This window comes from Trichechus manatus, unplaced genomic scaffold (assembly GCF_000243295.1).
Source record: "Trichechus manatus latirostris isolate Lorelei unplaced genomic scaffold, TriManLat1.0 scaffold00024, whole genome shotgun sequence".
In the NCBI taxonomy this organism is placed as follows: domain Eukaryota; kingdom Metazoa; phylum Chordata; class Mammalia; order Sirenia; family Trichechidae; genus Trichechus; species Trichechus manatus.
Window position 1 is genome coordinate 3943571 of NW_004443960.1, and position 16686 is coordinate 3960256.

The window sequence follows — 16686 nt, forward strand, 5'->3', positions numbered from 1 at the left end:
CTCCAGCACTGGACACCAGGACCTGGTCTTGGCCTACCATTCAACAGCATACAAGTCTGGGCAATTTGCCCTCTCTTTCTACCTCTCAGAGTTCTTGGGAAGGTTACACTGGTTCCTTCCTCTCCATGGCCTTCCATGCCCTCCATAAAAATCCCCCATGTAGACCAAGAGATACTGGACTCATTCCCTAGTTTAGCTCCCTGGCTGGCAAGAAGGCTACTGAGTCTACCTGTAATGTACGAGGTCCAACTGAGGTCTCCTCTTGTCAAAGCCACAGCTTCTCCTTCAGGCCTACCACACACCTTTTCTACTCTCCTCAAGCTTTCTGATTCTTTAATCTTTTCCTCTCCACAGGATCTTTCCCATTGGCCCATAAATACACTTAGTCTTCTCTGGTGTTAAAAACAGTAAATCTCTACTCCAGCAAACTTTACTCTACACCTCCCCCCCCCCCTTACTATTACTGTCCTTTCTCTCCCAGAATGACAGACTTAATTTTTTAAAGTCTCTGTGTCTAAATATGTTGACTCCATGTCCTCACTAAATACCCTTAAGCCCCTCATAATCTGCTCCCCACGTGTCAGTGACCTCTGGTTGTCAAAACCAACACTCCATCCTCCTCAGCATCTCTGCGATATTTAATCCTGTTGACCGTCCCTTCTTCTAGAAGATCTCCTTTCCCTTGTCTTCCAGGTCACTGCATCTTCTGGGATCTCTTCCTATCTTTCTGAAATGTATTATCTTTCTTCTCTTCCTATCCCCAAATCCAATCGTTCCTCAAGGATCAGCCTTGAGCTCTTATTATCCTCTCTGCAACAGCTTCCTCGGTGTCCTCATACCCTCGCCCTCATCTTTATCTAAATGAAGCTCATTTCTAGACCCCCATACCTGACTTCCATCCTAAGCTCCAATCCCACCTTTCTAACCACTGCTAAATAGCTCCATCCAGATAGACCAATGGCGTCTCAAATTAAACTTTTCATATCTATTCTTTTCTCTCATGTTCCTGACTTCTTTTTCTGACCAATCATTGTTCCAGTGACCTAAACTCAACATGGAAGGGCTCCCCACCCTGCCCTGGCTCATCAGTTAAGAAGTCCAAGCAATTCTACTCCAGCCTCTCCTCTCCACCAGCACGTCCAAGCCTGAGCTCACCTCCTCTGACCTGCACTTCTGACGTGGCTGTCTACTCAGTCTACCCTCATTCTACCCCTTTTGACAAACAACAGCCAGATGGATTTTTCTGAAGCCCTCATTGGTAACCCACTGAGAAGTAAGCCCTCCTCCTCAGCCTAGCACCAAGGCCCTTCACACTTTAGCCTCAACCCAGCCTTACAAGGAAACTCTTCAATACCCCACTTCACTCCGCCTACCCTACCGCAAACTGGACAATCGCATCCTTTCCCGGTCCTCACCAAGCTCCATTCACTACAACTCCATGGGTTTGCTCATACTGTTCCTTCCATCTTTTCAGCCTGAATCTTACTTTTCTCTCTAGGCCCAGTTCAAACGTTCTCTCATCTATAAGACATTTCCTGATTCACTCAGTTAAAAATAATCTGCCCGCTCCCTTTGATCCCACCTCACTTTACCTCTACCCTTCTTACGATACATTTATGTGTCTTACTTGTGCATGTACAACTACAAGGTAGAAGATGTCATGTCTCCCCTACTGGACTGTAAACGTGACAAGGACAGAATGCTTATCTGAATTACTCTCATATAGTATCTCAGCCCCCTAAACCTGGTCAAAGAGAAGAAACAGCCATCTTTCTCCTATCTCCATAGGGATTTAGCCCTCCTTCCCAACCCAGCACACCAAACTGAGCACCAAATGGCCAATGTGATGCAGCTGGGCCTCCCTAGACGGGACCTGGGGGGAATGGAAAAAGTACTGGCCTAGGAGGGAAGAGGCGTGAATTCTAGCTGTGGCCTTGCCAGTAACTAGCGGTTTAACCTTCACCATGATACATGGATGTAGGACAAAATCAACCTTTCCCAAAGTGCTGTTCCACACGCTGCAAAGCAAGGTGTCCACTTTTTTTGGGGGGGGGATGGGGGAGGACACCTCCATTAACATATCCTGGACCAGCACTCCACAGACTTATTCTGGGAAATGGTGGACGAGGTGCTGCCTATGGGTTTGCCCAGCAGCACCAAGCTAGGAGTCAATGAGTGAGCTGGAACACAGCTTGCAGGGTGCTAGAAAGGTTGCTGCAGTCTGCTGTCCCCAAGGCCACTGAGCCCCTCTCCACTGTAGACTGTAGCAGTGAGCTGCCCTGGTAATGATACATGCGCATGGCCTCTTTCCGGAAATTACCAGAGGGGGGTGGGGGAGTGAGGAAGGGGTGGGCAAGGGCCTGCTTCTCATAGAGGGCAGGTCAGCCCAGCTTAGACTGACAACCCCAGTGTGCATCTGAGCTCTGGCCACCAGGATGGCGGGGTGGGGGCCAGGGCAGATTTGCAAGGGTACCAACTGGGACTGGACTGAAAAGCAGTGGATGTGGGGGAGGGATGAATGAATGGGCACAGAATCCCCTGCCTGTCCCCAACTCTACTGCAAACAGACAACAGGAAGCAAAGATGTCCATAACTCAGCCTTCAGCAACAAATGCCAACAGCTTCATGTTTTCTTGGCACCTCCCACCTGCCCTGCTCGCTGGGGAGTGAGACAGCCCAAAGCATCTTTCTTTGCCCTGCTCCGAGAGCAGCTACCCACTGGGTGGCCTTTGCCACCGCCAGCCTCTCACAGCTGACAGGCAGAATGTGCACAGGAGTTCTGTCAGGGCTGCCTGAGAGGGTGGGGTGAGGGTGGGTGGGACCTTCTGAGAGGACAACCCTCGGTGGGAGAACAGGACTCTGGTGTGACTCTCACTAACTCGCTGTCTCGAAGTAAGAGGTCTCTTCATGTCTCTGAGTTTCTGTCCCTTACCTGAACAATGAGGAGTCTGATTAATCCACCTCTAGGGTCCTTCCCCGTTTTCAAGCAGGCCTATCCCCAAGCCAGGTCTCCAAGACAAAGGAGGAGCCTGGTAGTTACAAAGGACTAGGGCAGTGGGTCTGGAGAGAAGAGAGCAGGGAGGGTCTGGTGCCTGGGGCCTGAAGCTCCATCTGAGCTCTGGGTATCAGCCTGATGACGGATGGCCCCAAGGAGGGTGCCTGGCCTCCCCACAGGGAGATGAAGAGACTGTAGTGTCTCTTACCCCAGTCCACAGAGACACGGAAGCAATGCAGGACAAATAAAGAGGAAGAGCAGCTTTGCAAGGTCCCCACTCAGGGAAGCAGGAAAGGGGGCTTAGAAAGTCAGCCTGCCACTCAGCCAAGGGGCACGTGAAATGGCAACGGAAGCAAAGGCTCAGCAGTGGGATGGGAAGAAGCGCTCAGGAACAAAGACACTACCTCTGAGTAGGGTGGCCTTCACCTGGGATAGCCCGATTCTAGGGGGAAATCAAACACTAGCAAGAACTATCATTACGGGGCTGGGGGAAGCCACTCTTGTGGGTTGGAACCTCCCAGTGGGATTACGATGAAGCCATCTTTTTTGGGCATACCACCTACAACTAGAGTAGAGCAGTGATAAAATCCACCCTGGGTTAAGAATCCACAGCCAAGTGGTGAGCAGGGATGAGGAGCGAGGGAACCTTTCACACGGGGAAACATCCCTTCCTAGAAGCCAGGCCAGGGGCAGCCGCACACCAGAGAGTCCAGGAATGAAAGAGAGGAGAACCCCTTGGGCTCTCTGTGCAAAGGGCCTGCCTGCCTCCTTTCCCCACGGCAAGATCCCGCAAGCAAGGCCCGTGGAAAATGTGAGATTTCCAGTTCCCATTGGGAGGTAAGATAAAGGATGTCCCTAAAAGGCTAAAAATTCCTGGGGCTCTCTCTGTGGAAAGCCAGAGAGGCAGGAGCTGGGCTGGGCCGGGGCAGAGAAGGGGGCTGTGAAGGGGAGAGGGTGGCAGTGGCTTGGGGCTCAGGATCCAATTACACGGCTGTTTCCATACTTAGCCACCTGACAGCCGCTTGGAATACGCACCAGTCCAGCCCTGCAGCCTGTGGAGCCCAAATTAACTCAAGGGCAGACAAGGGCAGGGCCCAGCAGCACACGCGGTGGTCTGAGCCGCCCACCCTACATCTCTAAGCCCCACAGGAATGGAGTCTGCTCCTGCCTTCTGCCTGTCGCTGCTTGCCGGGACTGTGCCCTGCAGTCCTCTCCTGAAGAAGCAGATCCGCAAATATCTGAGAGGTTGGGACTGTAGAGACCCCAGATAAAAACTCAAGGCTGGGCTGAGTGGAGGCTGCCAAGTCATGAAAAGACAAAGCGGATTCCTCAGGAGACCCCCAGAGCACCCCCCAAAACATCTCCAAAGGGAACCCAGGCCCAGGAGACTTAGGAACAAGAGAGGTGGCAAGCTGATATGGTGTCCCCTCCACAGCCTATAAATAGCCCCCCTGCTACAACCCAAGCCAGCTCCTGTGCTACACAAAGTGCTGAGACATCAAAGGGAAACTGAGGCACGCAAACGCCCAAGCCCCCTTCTGATGAAGCCCCCAAGCCTTGGTGAGGCTCTAATCCCCACTGGGAACCATTCCTCTTCTGCACTCTCTGCCCAGTTCAGTTTCCATCGCAACCCCAGCCTGTTCCCAGAACGCTCCCCACTCTGCCTGCCACATCCCCGTCCTCAATCACGCAAACCCAGGGCTCCAGCTGGCGCCGAGAGGCCTCCACTGTCTTCTACCAGGTAGGAGGTTCAACTAAACGACCCCCCAACACTAGGGCTGGGTTAGTCTGTCTGTCTCAGAGGTGCCTCCAGTCTTGACTCTTGGGTCCTCTCCTCCAGGATCCACCAGCAGATCCACTCTCTGCCACCGAGCCCCTCCCTGGCTCAGGCCCCATGCGCCTCTGCATCTTTCGGGTCACTGCCTCTCCCACCAATGTCCCAACCACTCTCCAGTTCTCTCCCAGCACCTACATCTTTTTCCACCATCTGGGTCCACGGGAGAAGAGAACAGTGACAGCTGCCCGAGACCAGCAAGAAGTAAAAGTGTGCCATCAGCCTCCAGGAATAACAGGCTTCATCCTTCACCTACCGCCCAGCCTGCTCCTCCCGCAGTAAAAAGAAAACCTCGGGGAAACTCTGGGGTCACCGTCAGCGGCTGGCTTGTCTGGGGGCATACCTGCTTGTCCTGAGAGCAGGAGAGACGCCACGAAGCAGCAGAGCAGGACCAGTGCCTTCATGGTGACTGCCAGGAGAGCCCAGCTGCTCCTCGCCTCTATTTATACTGCCTGCTGGTGGCAGCAGCAGGCAGCGGTGGGGGAGAAGGGTCACACAGTCACTAGGGCAGCTGGGCGGACGTGATGGGGAAGAATCGCAGACCCTGACAGGCTGCGCAAAGCCTCACTGCTGCTGTTGCTGTCCCAGCTGCCAAAGCCTGGATGGCAGGGCCCAGGGTTTGACTCTCTCTAGCCAGGACAGCCCTGGGATCACATGACGTGGGTCACAGTGGCGTGGGGGGGGGGGACAAAGAAAAAGTGGGGCGTGCCTTAGGGTTAGGTCTAGGGTTTAGGAACTCAAATCTTCTCAGTACTTGCACTACCCTGATATAAAATTTGGGGCAAGTCGATGACCTTGACGTGCCTCAGTCTGAATGAAGAAATTGCAGGGCAAATCAAAAGATCCTATTTGATGGCTACTGATGTGTTTTAAGGAGCCCTGGTGGCACAGTGGTTAAGAGGTCGGCTACTAACTGAAAGGCTCAGCAGTTCGAACCCACCAGCTGCTCCGTGGGAGAAAGATGTGGCAGTCAGCTTCCATAAAGGTTAACAGCCTTGGAAACCCTATGGGGCAGTTCTACCCTGTCCTATAGGGTCACTATGAGTCATAATTGACTTGATGGCAACAAGTCTGGTTTTCTGGTTTGGATGTGTGTTCTGAGCCCCTCCTCAAAGGTCAGGAGAGTAAAGGCATATGACTAGTTCAGGAAAACCTGCGACATCTGACTTTGGAGGTGGAAGGCTAGGGGCTCAGCCTTCCCAGGCCTCTGGAAGAGCGAGAATGATGACCACAGGGAAAAAGGGGGAAGCTAGGAGATGCTTCTGACATTGTGATGTAAGTCAGAGGCTGGAGGGCTAGAGATCCATTTCCAACGGCACAGGGGTTCCAGAATATTCAGTCGCCTCTACAAAGTGCTCTTTGATGCAGTTTTCCGAAGAGCATGTGATGGTCCCTGAGAGCCAAATCTAGGAAGCCAAGGGAAAGCAGACACTGGCTTGTCTGGCTGAGGGGAGGGCGTCACCGTCAGGGGAGGAGATAGCAGTTGGCCGAGGAGGAAAGGAACTAAAAGTAAATTCTCCTCTGTGCTAGATGCTTTAAGTTTTTTAAAATCGTTTTACTGAGTTATAATTGACACATACTAAATAACATATATTTAAAATATACATTTGATAAATGCTGACACGTATAACACTGTGAAACCCTCACAAGAATCAAGATAATAACCAAATTCTTCATCCCCCAAAAATTTCCTCCTGTCTCTTTGTAATTCTTTCCTACTACCCTTTCCCAGGAAACCACTGATCTGCTTTCACTATCCATTAGTTTGCGTTTCCCAGATTTTGATATAAATGGAATCACACAGTACGTATTCTTTTTTTAATCTGCTTCTTTCACACAACATAATTATTTTGAGATTCATTCATGCTACAGTGTGTATCAATAGTTCCCTCCTTTTTATTACTGAGTAGTATCCCATTGTATCCATTATAACAATTTATTATCCATTCACCTGTTGATGGACATTGGGTTGTTTCTGGGTTTTGAATATTACAAATAAAACTGCTATTCATTTCTCTGTGGTATACAGTAAGAGTGGAATGGCTCGGTCACGTGGTGAGTATCTGTTTAATTTTTTTCTAAAATGACCGTGCCAGTTTACACTCTCATCAGCAACATACGAGAGTTCCAGTTCCTCCACATCCTCACCAACGCCTGGTATGGTCAATCTTTTCCACGTTAGCCACGCTAACAGGTGTGTGGTGCTATCTCATTGTAGTTTTAATTTGCATTTCCCTAGTGATTAATGATGTTGCGCATCCTTTCATGTGTTTATTTGCCACCCATATTCTCTTCTGCAGTGAAGTGTCTGTTCAACTCTTTTGCCCACTTTTTATGGGTTGTTTGTTTTCTTTTATTGAGTTTTGAAAGTTCTTAACATATTTTAGATACAAGTCCTTTATCAGATACAATAATTTGGAAATATTTTCTCCCATCTGTGGCTTGTCCTTTCATTCTCTTAACAGTGCCTTTTGAGGGCAGAAATTCTTAATTTTGATGAATTCTAATATATCAATTTGTTTTTTCACAAATTATACTTTTAATGCCATACCTAAGACCTTTTTGCTGGACCGAAAGTCACAAAGATTTTCTTCTGTTTTTTTTTTTTTTTTCTAGAAGTGTAATTGTTACAGGTTTTATATTTAGGTCTATGATCCATTTTGAGTGAATATTGTGTATGTTGCAAGATATGGATCGAAGTTTTTTTGTTTTTTTTTTTAACAAAAGAATATACAGTTGTTCCAGCAGCATTTGTTAAAGAGACTATCCTTTCTCTGCTGAACTGCCTTTGCACCTTTGTTGAAAATCAATTGACCACATATATGTGAATCTATTTCTGGACTCTCAATGCCGTTTTACTGATCTGTGTGTCTATCCTTCTGCTAACTATCACACTGTCTTGATTACTGTGGCTTCCTAGTAAGTCTTGAAATCACATAGTGTGAGTCCTCCAACTCTGTTCTTTTTCAAAATTGTTTCCACTACTCTAGTGCCTTTGCATTTCCATATGAATTTTTGAATCAGCCTGTTAATTTCTTTTTTTAAAAAAAAGCTTTCTTGGAATTTAATTAGGATTATATTGAATCTACAGATCAGTCTGGGGAAAACTGACAAATTACCAATACTGAGTCTTCCAATCTATGCACATGGCTAGAGGGAGGGTCTTATTGTGAGGGGAGGAAGTAGTAGTTAGCCATAAGAGTAGTCAGCCAAAAAGTAAACTAACCATCTACTACGAGCTAGGTGGTTTACTTGTAATGAGAGGTGGGTATCATCATCATCATTTCACAATGAGTAAACTGAGGCTCAGAGAAATGAAGTAATATGCTCAATATCACACAACTAAGAATGGAGTTGTCTGAATCTGAGCCCAGACCTGTCTAACTCATAATCCATGACCTTTCCCATAAATCCAAGTAAATACCATAAGAGAAAGAGAGAAATTAACATGTCAGGGAAAGAGGGTTGAGGGCTGTGGGGGAAGTGTGGAGAACATAAGAAGGATACAGGCTAAAGAATCAAAGAAAGCCACAAGAATCCAAACCCAGGAAGAAAGGGAGAAGGTAAACTCAGCACAGCTTAAAGGGTTAACTGCACATGATTTAAAGATCTGATTTCCTTGTTTGGGAAACAAGGTGATAAACAGGAAGAGCAGACTCAATTTTAGATAAACTCCCAGGTCACAAATGTTTAAACAGACCTCACTTAGCCCTACGAAATCTCCACACCGGTTTCAACCCACATCACCCACCACCACCACCACAGCCTTCCCAGCCCAAGAACCTCCCCTTCCCCGGCTCAGCTTTTACACAGAAGCTGCCAGAACTCTCAGCCTCAGGATCCTCACCCTCATTTTCAGAAGCTGTCAAGCCCCAGCAACACCTGCTCCTGACTGTCTCAGGCTGACATTCCTCAGATGATCACAGAGGAAATGTGTGTGCAAGGGAGAACAAGAGGTGGGTATGGGAGAGTAACAGTGGACTCCTGCCACTCCAGTCACACTTGCAACGTCCTGGAGCAGGGGTCAGCAAACTTCTTTTTAAAGAACCAGATGGTAAATACTTTATGCTTTGTAGCCATATGGTCGCTGTCACATCTCTACACAACTCTACTATTGTAATGTGACAGTTCCACTGATCTATGTGTCTACCCGGTAGCAAACAACTAACATGACTGTGTTCCAATAAAACTTTATTTATAAAAGCAGGCAGCAGGCCAAAAGGTTGAAACAATCCAAGTGTCCATCAACAGATAGATAAATAAAATATGGTGTCTCTATACACACACACACACACACACACACACACACACACACACACACATAAAATGGAATACTATTCAACCATAAAAAGAAGTTGTGATACATGCCTCGACATGGATGACCTTTGAAAACATTTCGCTGAATGAAATAAATCACATACAAAAGGACAAATATTGTATGATCCCACTTGTATGAAATATCCAGAATAGGCAAATCCATAGAGACCGAAGTTTATCAGTGGTTACCAGGGGCAGACAGGATGTGGTGGGGAAGTGTTGCTTAAGGGGTAGAGAATTTTTGATAAGGGTGATTTAAAAAAGATTGGAAACATTGGTGACTGCACAACATGGTAAATGTAACTAATGTCACTGAATTGTACATGTAAAAATGGTTGAAATGGCGAATGTTTTGTTATACAGCAAAACCTACAAAAGCCAGAACCTGTGTAAGGTGGCAACGTGTCAGAGAAGGAAAACGCAAATATTTTTCACTAACAGAGTGCAACAGACAAGTAGTAAGACTGCTCCTGTCAAAGGCGGAAAACTTGCAAGACCCCAGAAAAACAAGGTAGTCCTGTCGCATTCCAGTTCTCACAGGTTTCACTGTATATATTTTACCACATAAAAATTTAAAATAAAAATAAAAAAACAGGCCACAGGCTGGAACTGGGCTGTAGTTTGCCAATCCCTGCCAGACTCTAGAGGCCTATAAGAATCACTGGGTGAATTACTTTGTAAAGTAGAAAACCCTTTGGTAAAGTAAAGGCTCACCCCAATCAGTGCTTTACAAATCTGGGTTTTCCTACATCCAGCTGCTTCAAGTGGGGATTAAGGGTCTGCGAGGGTGGGAGGTGGAGCAGTGTCTTGGAGGCAAAGGGTTATCCTGGCATGGAAGGTTAGTGGCAGGGGCTATTGGGGATCTAAGGGTCAGATACCCCAGGGGGAAGATGGGAGTGAAGATGTTTCTTAGAAGGGGAAATAAATATATAGACGTATACTGGAAAGCATATAGGAAAATTCTGTCCTAGAGACTGTGAAGCGGTCCCCAAAATCGGCAAGTCAACATCATGGTCCCTAATGTTTATTCGGGGACCTGACACCTAAGTTTCAATTGCTAAAGAACTGCCCTGAGAAAGAAATAATGGGCTTGTTCTGTGTGGTTCCTGAGGGCAAAGCCAGGTTTGATGGGTGAGGGCTACACAGAAACACATTAGCTCCAGGTGAAGAAGAATGTTCCAGTTTACGGTGCCCAACAGTGGAACAGGTGGGCTGATAAGCAGGAAGCCCCTATCCCTAGGTGTTCAGAGTGAGACATCACACCAACGGGCTCACACCCTTCTTGCCCTGAGAGTCTGGGTCCTAGCAGGGAAGACTCTGAGGCAGGTGTCCTCTGGGGGAGGCCCTCCCCGACTCAACGCCACATCGTTTCTTCCAGACCTCAGGCCTTCACCGGGCCTCCTATGGTCTGCGTCCAGCCTAGCCCATGTCCTTGTCTCAGAATCTTGTGCGCTGTCCAGTGTCCCTCCACTTGCTGGGTCCAAAGAGCAGTGAGGAATTTATCCAGCAAGTGGTGTCCTTGAGGAGGGGGCACTTCTGGAAGTGGGGACAAGCCAAGGGAAGGTAAGGACTATTGGGAAGCCGAGGACTGTAAAGGAAAGGAAGAGCCTTTGCCACACCCTGTCCCAGCCACTTTAGCGGGAGCTTCAGGGGAGGGCTTTGGGTGGGCCTCCTCATCCCACCTTCTTTATTTTTGACACTTCCCTTTCAGACAGCTGCACCTCTTGAAATTCTCCCATCAAGGTGCCTCCACCACTCCTCTGATGGAGAAACGGCCTGGGGCAGGGCTCAGAGTCCCAAATCCTGTTATCCTGCGTAAGCCAGGTGGCCTCACTGACCCTCAGTCTCCTCAGTAGTCAAACAGGGCTCCCATCCGCCATCTCAACTTTATGCTGAAAGCCAGGGACACACATCACAAGGACCCCACGGAGAATGAAGTCTGCCTTTCCCCTCATCTCAAGCAAACAGCCTCCCCCCAACCCTCAGTATCTGCCCAACCTCACTGACGTTTCCTTCTCCACAAGGGAACAGAGGATTCAGTCAACTATCTTCGCAACTGGAATTTTCAGAACATCCACTTCATCTCCCACAGGGTAGGGGGCGGTGTGAGAGACATGAGGCTCAGCAGACTAATCTCTGATATTTGTGCAGCACTTCAACCTTCTCAGATCCTGTTCCCGTTTCCTCTTTAATTTAATCCTGACGTTGTCCACCAAGACAGGCTGCCCTCAGGGGGAGCCTCTGACTTAGGCCCCCTAATTCAGGAAATTTTGCAGCTGTCACAGCTCCTTTTTCAGTACCAGGGGTATGGTGGCAGGAGAGCTGCTTTGGGGAGCACATTCCTTCCTACAGCTGCCGGATTTAGGACCAGTCCTGCCCCACAGCCCCCAGTCCTACCCCCTCCTATCGGTCAACACGCGTTCTTGTCAATCAACAGAAGAAACCTGCAACTCAGCAGGGCAAAAGAAGAGAGGGGATCAAGACAGAGCAGGATGAGGCCGTGGTGCTAACCCCACCCCCACCCCAGTACTTGTAGGGAGAGCGTGGGCAGAAGAACTTGAGAGAAAGTGAAAAAGTGAAAATGCTACAAGGGCAAGAGCATGGTGGACAGCACAGAGAGGCAGCTGGCTAGAGAAGGGACACTAAGGTGGGTTTGGGTGGGGGCAGAGTGGAGCCAGCGCCAACAAGACCCCAGGCTAAGGGCAGTGTGGCTGGCGGGCTCCAAGAGGCTGCATGAGGATTTGCACGTGCTTTACATACTGGTCTGGAGCCAGTTAGTCAACCGCTAAGGACGCCAAGGTCACAGAGAGGACCCCTCTTCCGCTAGACGGCCCTTCAAACATCTAACCGAGCTGGGATGAATGCTCAGCCAAAGATTGCCCCCAAATCTTGGCACAAGGAGCATTTATCTATTATAACCCACCCTGTACCTGAAAAGAATTAAGATGGCTCCCAAGGAATCATAAAATATAGCAAGAAACCACAAATTGGAAGTAGCAGTAGAACAAAGCAAGGCACGCAAAATGGAACCATTAAGAAGGCTGATACAAAAACAAACGACACGTATAATCCCTCACATGTGTGTAACTGGACCAGCTGCCCAATCCACAGTGTCCTTAAAATAAGAACAAGCCAACTGCTTGGGAGAAGTGAAATTATTTCTGCTACTGAGACACAACAAGAATTTCTTCTGAAGACCCTCATAAAGAGGACACAGTGTAATATAATGACCGTTGAGAACATCCTTAGAGCAGACATAACACATTTCACGTGAAGTTTATCCCTAACAGAGTTTCTTAAAATAGGGCAGGGGAGCAGGGGTCCAGCCCCACTCCCAGAGAAACAACTACCAATAAGACTTGATAGCATGCTTAGGAGGTATCATCCTGAAATTGACACTACCATCTCACAACTGTTGGCAGGAGGGTAAATTGGTACAATCTATTTAGAGGATAGTAAATAGGAGTCCTGGTGGCACAAAGATTAAGTGCTCGGCTACTAACCGAAAGGTTGGTGGTTCGAACCCACCCCATGGCTTCATGGGAGAAAGACCCGGCAATCTGCTTCCGAAAAGATCGCTGTTAGGTCCCATCAAGTAGATTACAACTCCTAGGCTGTAATCCTTATAGGAGAAGAACACCAGGTCTTTCTCCTGCAGAGCTGCCGGGTGGGTTTGAACCGCCAACCTTTTGGTTAGCAGCCAAGCACTTAACCATTGTGCCACCAGGGCTCCTTTCCGTAAAGATTATAGCCTAGAAAACCCTATGCAGCTCAGTTCTACTCTGTCACGTGGGGTCGCTATGAGCCGAAAATCAACTTGGGGGCAAACAACATCTACTAAAATAGGTTGTTGGGTGGTGCCAATGGTTTGCACTTGGCTACTAACCAAAGGTTAGTGATTCAAACCCATCCAGCAGCACCGTGGAAGAAAGAACTGACGATCTGCTTCCATAAAAATTTCAGCCAAGAAAACCCTATGAAGCTCAGTTCCACTGGGTACCGCAGAGGGTTGCCATGAGTCAAAACTGACTCGATGGCAACAGGTTTTGTTTTAGTTTTTTACCTTCTAAAATATATTCACAACAGCCATAAGTTGGAAACAACCTAAATGTCCATCGCCAGGTGAATGCATAAACAAAATGGGGTATATTCACAGTGGAATGCTACTCAACAATAAAAATGAACAAACCGCTGAAATATGCACAAACATCAATAAACCTCAAAGATATGATACTGAACAAAAGAAACCGCCAGACAAAAAGAGTATATACACTGTATGAGTCCATTTATATGAAGTTCTGAAACAGACAAAACTAATTTATGGTGATTATCAGAATGGCTTAAAACACTACTGATGAGGATAATGATGATAAGCTGACAGTACTGAGTGCTAGTGAGGATGCAGAGCAATTGGAATTCTCATACCTTGCTGACAGGAATGCAAAATAGCACAGAATACACACACAAACCCACTGCTGTCAAGTCAATTCCGACTCATAGCGACTCTACAGGAGAAAGTAGAACTACCCCATAGGGCTTCCAAGGCTGTAATTTTTCTCTTGCCACATCTTTCTCCCGCAGAGCAGCTGGAGAGTTCAAACCGCCAATCTTTTGGTTGGCAGCTGAGCGCTTTAACCACTGTGCCACCAGGGCACACACACGTAAATAAGTGCATGTGTAACTAGTAAAATCTTGCACCGGTATCAATTAACTGGCTTCGATACTGTACTACAGTTATGCAAGATGTTAACATTGGGTAGGCTGGGTGAAAAAGGTGCATGGGACCACCCTGTATACTTCTTTGCAACTCTCTGAGAATCTGATCTGTAATTATTCAAAATAAAAAGTTAAAAAATAAATAAATCACTCAAGGGGTAGTGACAAGACGGCAAGGAGCATAAAGGGGCTTCCGGAGCTTCGTGGGGAGCTGGTTACATGTTCAGTTTGTGAAAATTCATGGAGTTAAAAACACTTAAGATATGTACCCTTTTCTGAGTATATGTTATACACTACATCAGTAAAATGCTCTTTTTCATAGGTTTTGTTGAACGTTACGTTGATCATGTCACTCCTACCCCACCTCCTCGTCACAAAAAAATAAAATAAAATCCAGACTTCTCAGCATGCATTGAAGCTGCCTATGACCACATCCCCACATCTCTTTCTCCTCTGACGTCAGTGTCCGCACCGCCGGCAGAACACGCTAGGATCTTTCTGACCCACCAGGCCTGGCTCCCATTTTCCCCAATGGCCTAGACCAGCACTGTCCCATGTAAGAGCCACAAGCCACACACGGCTGCTGAGCCCTGAAACGTGTGAACCTCGTGCTACAAGTGCAATATACACCCTGGGTTTCTAAGATTCCACAGGAAAAACAGAATACGAAATATTTCTTTAGTAACTTTGCATAAAAGTAGCTGTGGTGGCACAATGGTTAAGCACTTGGCTGCTAACCGAAAAGGCTGGCAGTTAAAACCCACCCAGTCTCTTTGGGAGTAAGACCTGGCAATCTTCTCCTGGAGAGATTACAGTCTAAACTCGATAGACAGGAAGCTGGGGGGCTGGCAGTGAGTTTGTATCAACGAGGGAGGCCCAATTCGGAAAAGGAGGGTGAGAATGATTACACAACAGGAAGACTGTTATCAACGTCACTGAATTGTACTCACAGACACTGCTGAATTGGTGTACCTTCTGCTGTGTATGTTCTCAACAACAAAAAAAATACGGAAATAAAGACTCAAACAAAAACAGCCGCTGCCATCGAGTCAACTCCGACTCATAGCGACCCTATGGCCTCCGAAACCCTATGGGGCAGTTCCACTCTGGGGTCCCCACGAGTAGGAATTGACTCGAAGGCACCTAACGACAAGCCCAGGTACCCGGCTACCACCACCGACTGCTCTGACAGGGAATTACAATAGAGGGTCCCAGACAGAGGTGGAGAAAAACGTAAAACAAAATTCTAACTCACAAAAAAAGACCAAGCTTACTGAGAGAGACTGGAGAAACCCCGCGACTATGGCCCGCAGACACCCTTTTAGCTCAGTAATGAAGTCACTCCTGAGGTTCACCCTTCAGCCAACGACTACACAGGCCCATAAAACAAAACGAGACTAAAGGGGCACACCAGCCCAGGGGCAAGGACGAGAAGTCAGGAGGGGACAGGAAAGCTGGGGGAACCCAAGGTCGAGAAGGGAAAGTGTTGACATGTCATGGAGTTGGTAACCCATGTCACAAAACAACACGTGTACTAATTGTTTAATGAGAAGCTAGTTTGTTCTGTAAACTTTCATCTAAAGTACAATAATAAAAAAAAAAAAAGAACAACAAAAAAAGTCAAAAGCAACTTCTTCCCATGTCAAAATGATAATGATCTAGATACTCTGGGTTAAAATAAAACCTATTAAAATTCATTTCACCCATTTCTTTTTCCTATTTTTCACAGGGCTTCTAGAACATTCTAAGTTACATGTGTAGCTCACATGGGACTTCAACTGGACAGCCAGGCCGGCTCCACCACCACAGCTGCGCCCGCAGTTACCTGACCTCCGTGCAAGGGCAAGTAGCCGCCGGGCCTGGACCGTGAGGGACGCGGGAGCTGACCGCGTGACGGCGCCGTGAGAAACTGACGAGCGCCTCCGCGTGGGAAAGGTAGTGAGCGGCACGTTCGCCGCACGTTCACGGCGTCTGCGTGAGGGGCGTGCGTGAGAACGCGCGGGAGCGGGGGCGGCGCCAGACCAGCATGCTGGCGGGAGCGCGCTCCAGACGGCCTGAGGCGCCAAAGACCATGCGCGCTGAGAGGGTGGGGGGGGAAAAGCGGGGAGAATCCGGGAAGGGGCGGGGCCACGACCGCACCCCTGATTTCCGCCGCCTGCCGGTGAGAACGCAGACCAAGCGCGTCGCCGCAGGGCGTAGGAAGGGGATTTCCCTGGCTCCGCCCCCTAAACCCGGCCTCTGGCCTACGGAAACGGAGCAGTGCCGGGGGGACCGGAAGGGGGCGGGGCCTCCGCTCTTTCTGGGCCGGGCGTCTTGGACCCACAGCGCCCTCTGTTGGTTCTCCTAAGAGCTGCACGGAGCCCTTCGGGGTGCTGCCTCACCGGGCAGAGAAGGGGTAGCCTGTGCTGGCCTTAGGAGCCCTGGCGGTGCAGTGGTTAATCCTCGACTGCTAACTGAAACGTCTGTAGTTCAAACCCACCAGCCGCTCCGTGGGATAAAGACGTGGCAGTCGGCTTCTGTAAAGATTGCAGCCTTGGAAATCCTATGGGGCGGTTCTACCCTGTCCTATAGGGTTGCTATGAATCATCAACTTGACAGCAACGGGTTTGGTTTTCGGGTTCTGCTGGCCTTGGAAAGGGGCGTCCTCGCCGAGATCCTGGCTAAGCCCCTCCTCTCAAAGGCACATTTGACTTATTTAAATTAACCTAGGTACACTTAAAAAAGAATTTTACTGAATTACTTTTTTTTTTTTAATTCTTAAAAAAAAGGTACAGGTCTTGCCTGCCTTTCCACTCAATGAGCTTATATCCAAAGCCATCATGGG

General features: G+C 48.3%; 1 protein-coding gene across 1 annotated transcript in view; it reads right to left on the reverse strand.

Moving 5' to 3' along the window:
- The window catches only part of SRL (sarcalumenin), a 51806-nt gene extending 36046 nt beyond the window's left edge, over positions 1-15760 (reverse strand). Inside the window, 1 exon segment of the mRNA XM_023728441.1 lies at positions 15688-15760. The gene's annotated coding sequence lies outside the window, so the exon portion shown is untranslated.
- Positions 15761-16686: the final 926 nt, after the last annotated feature.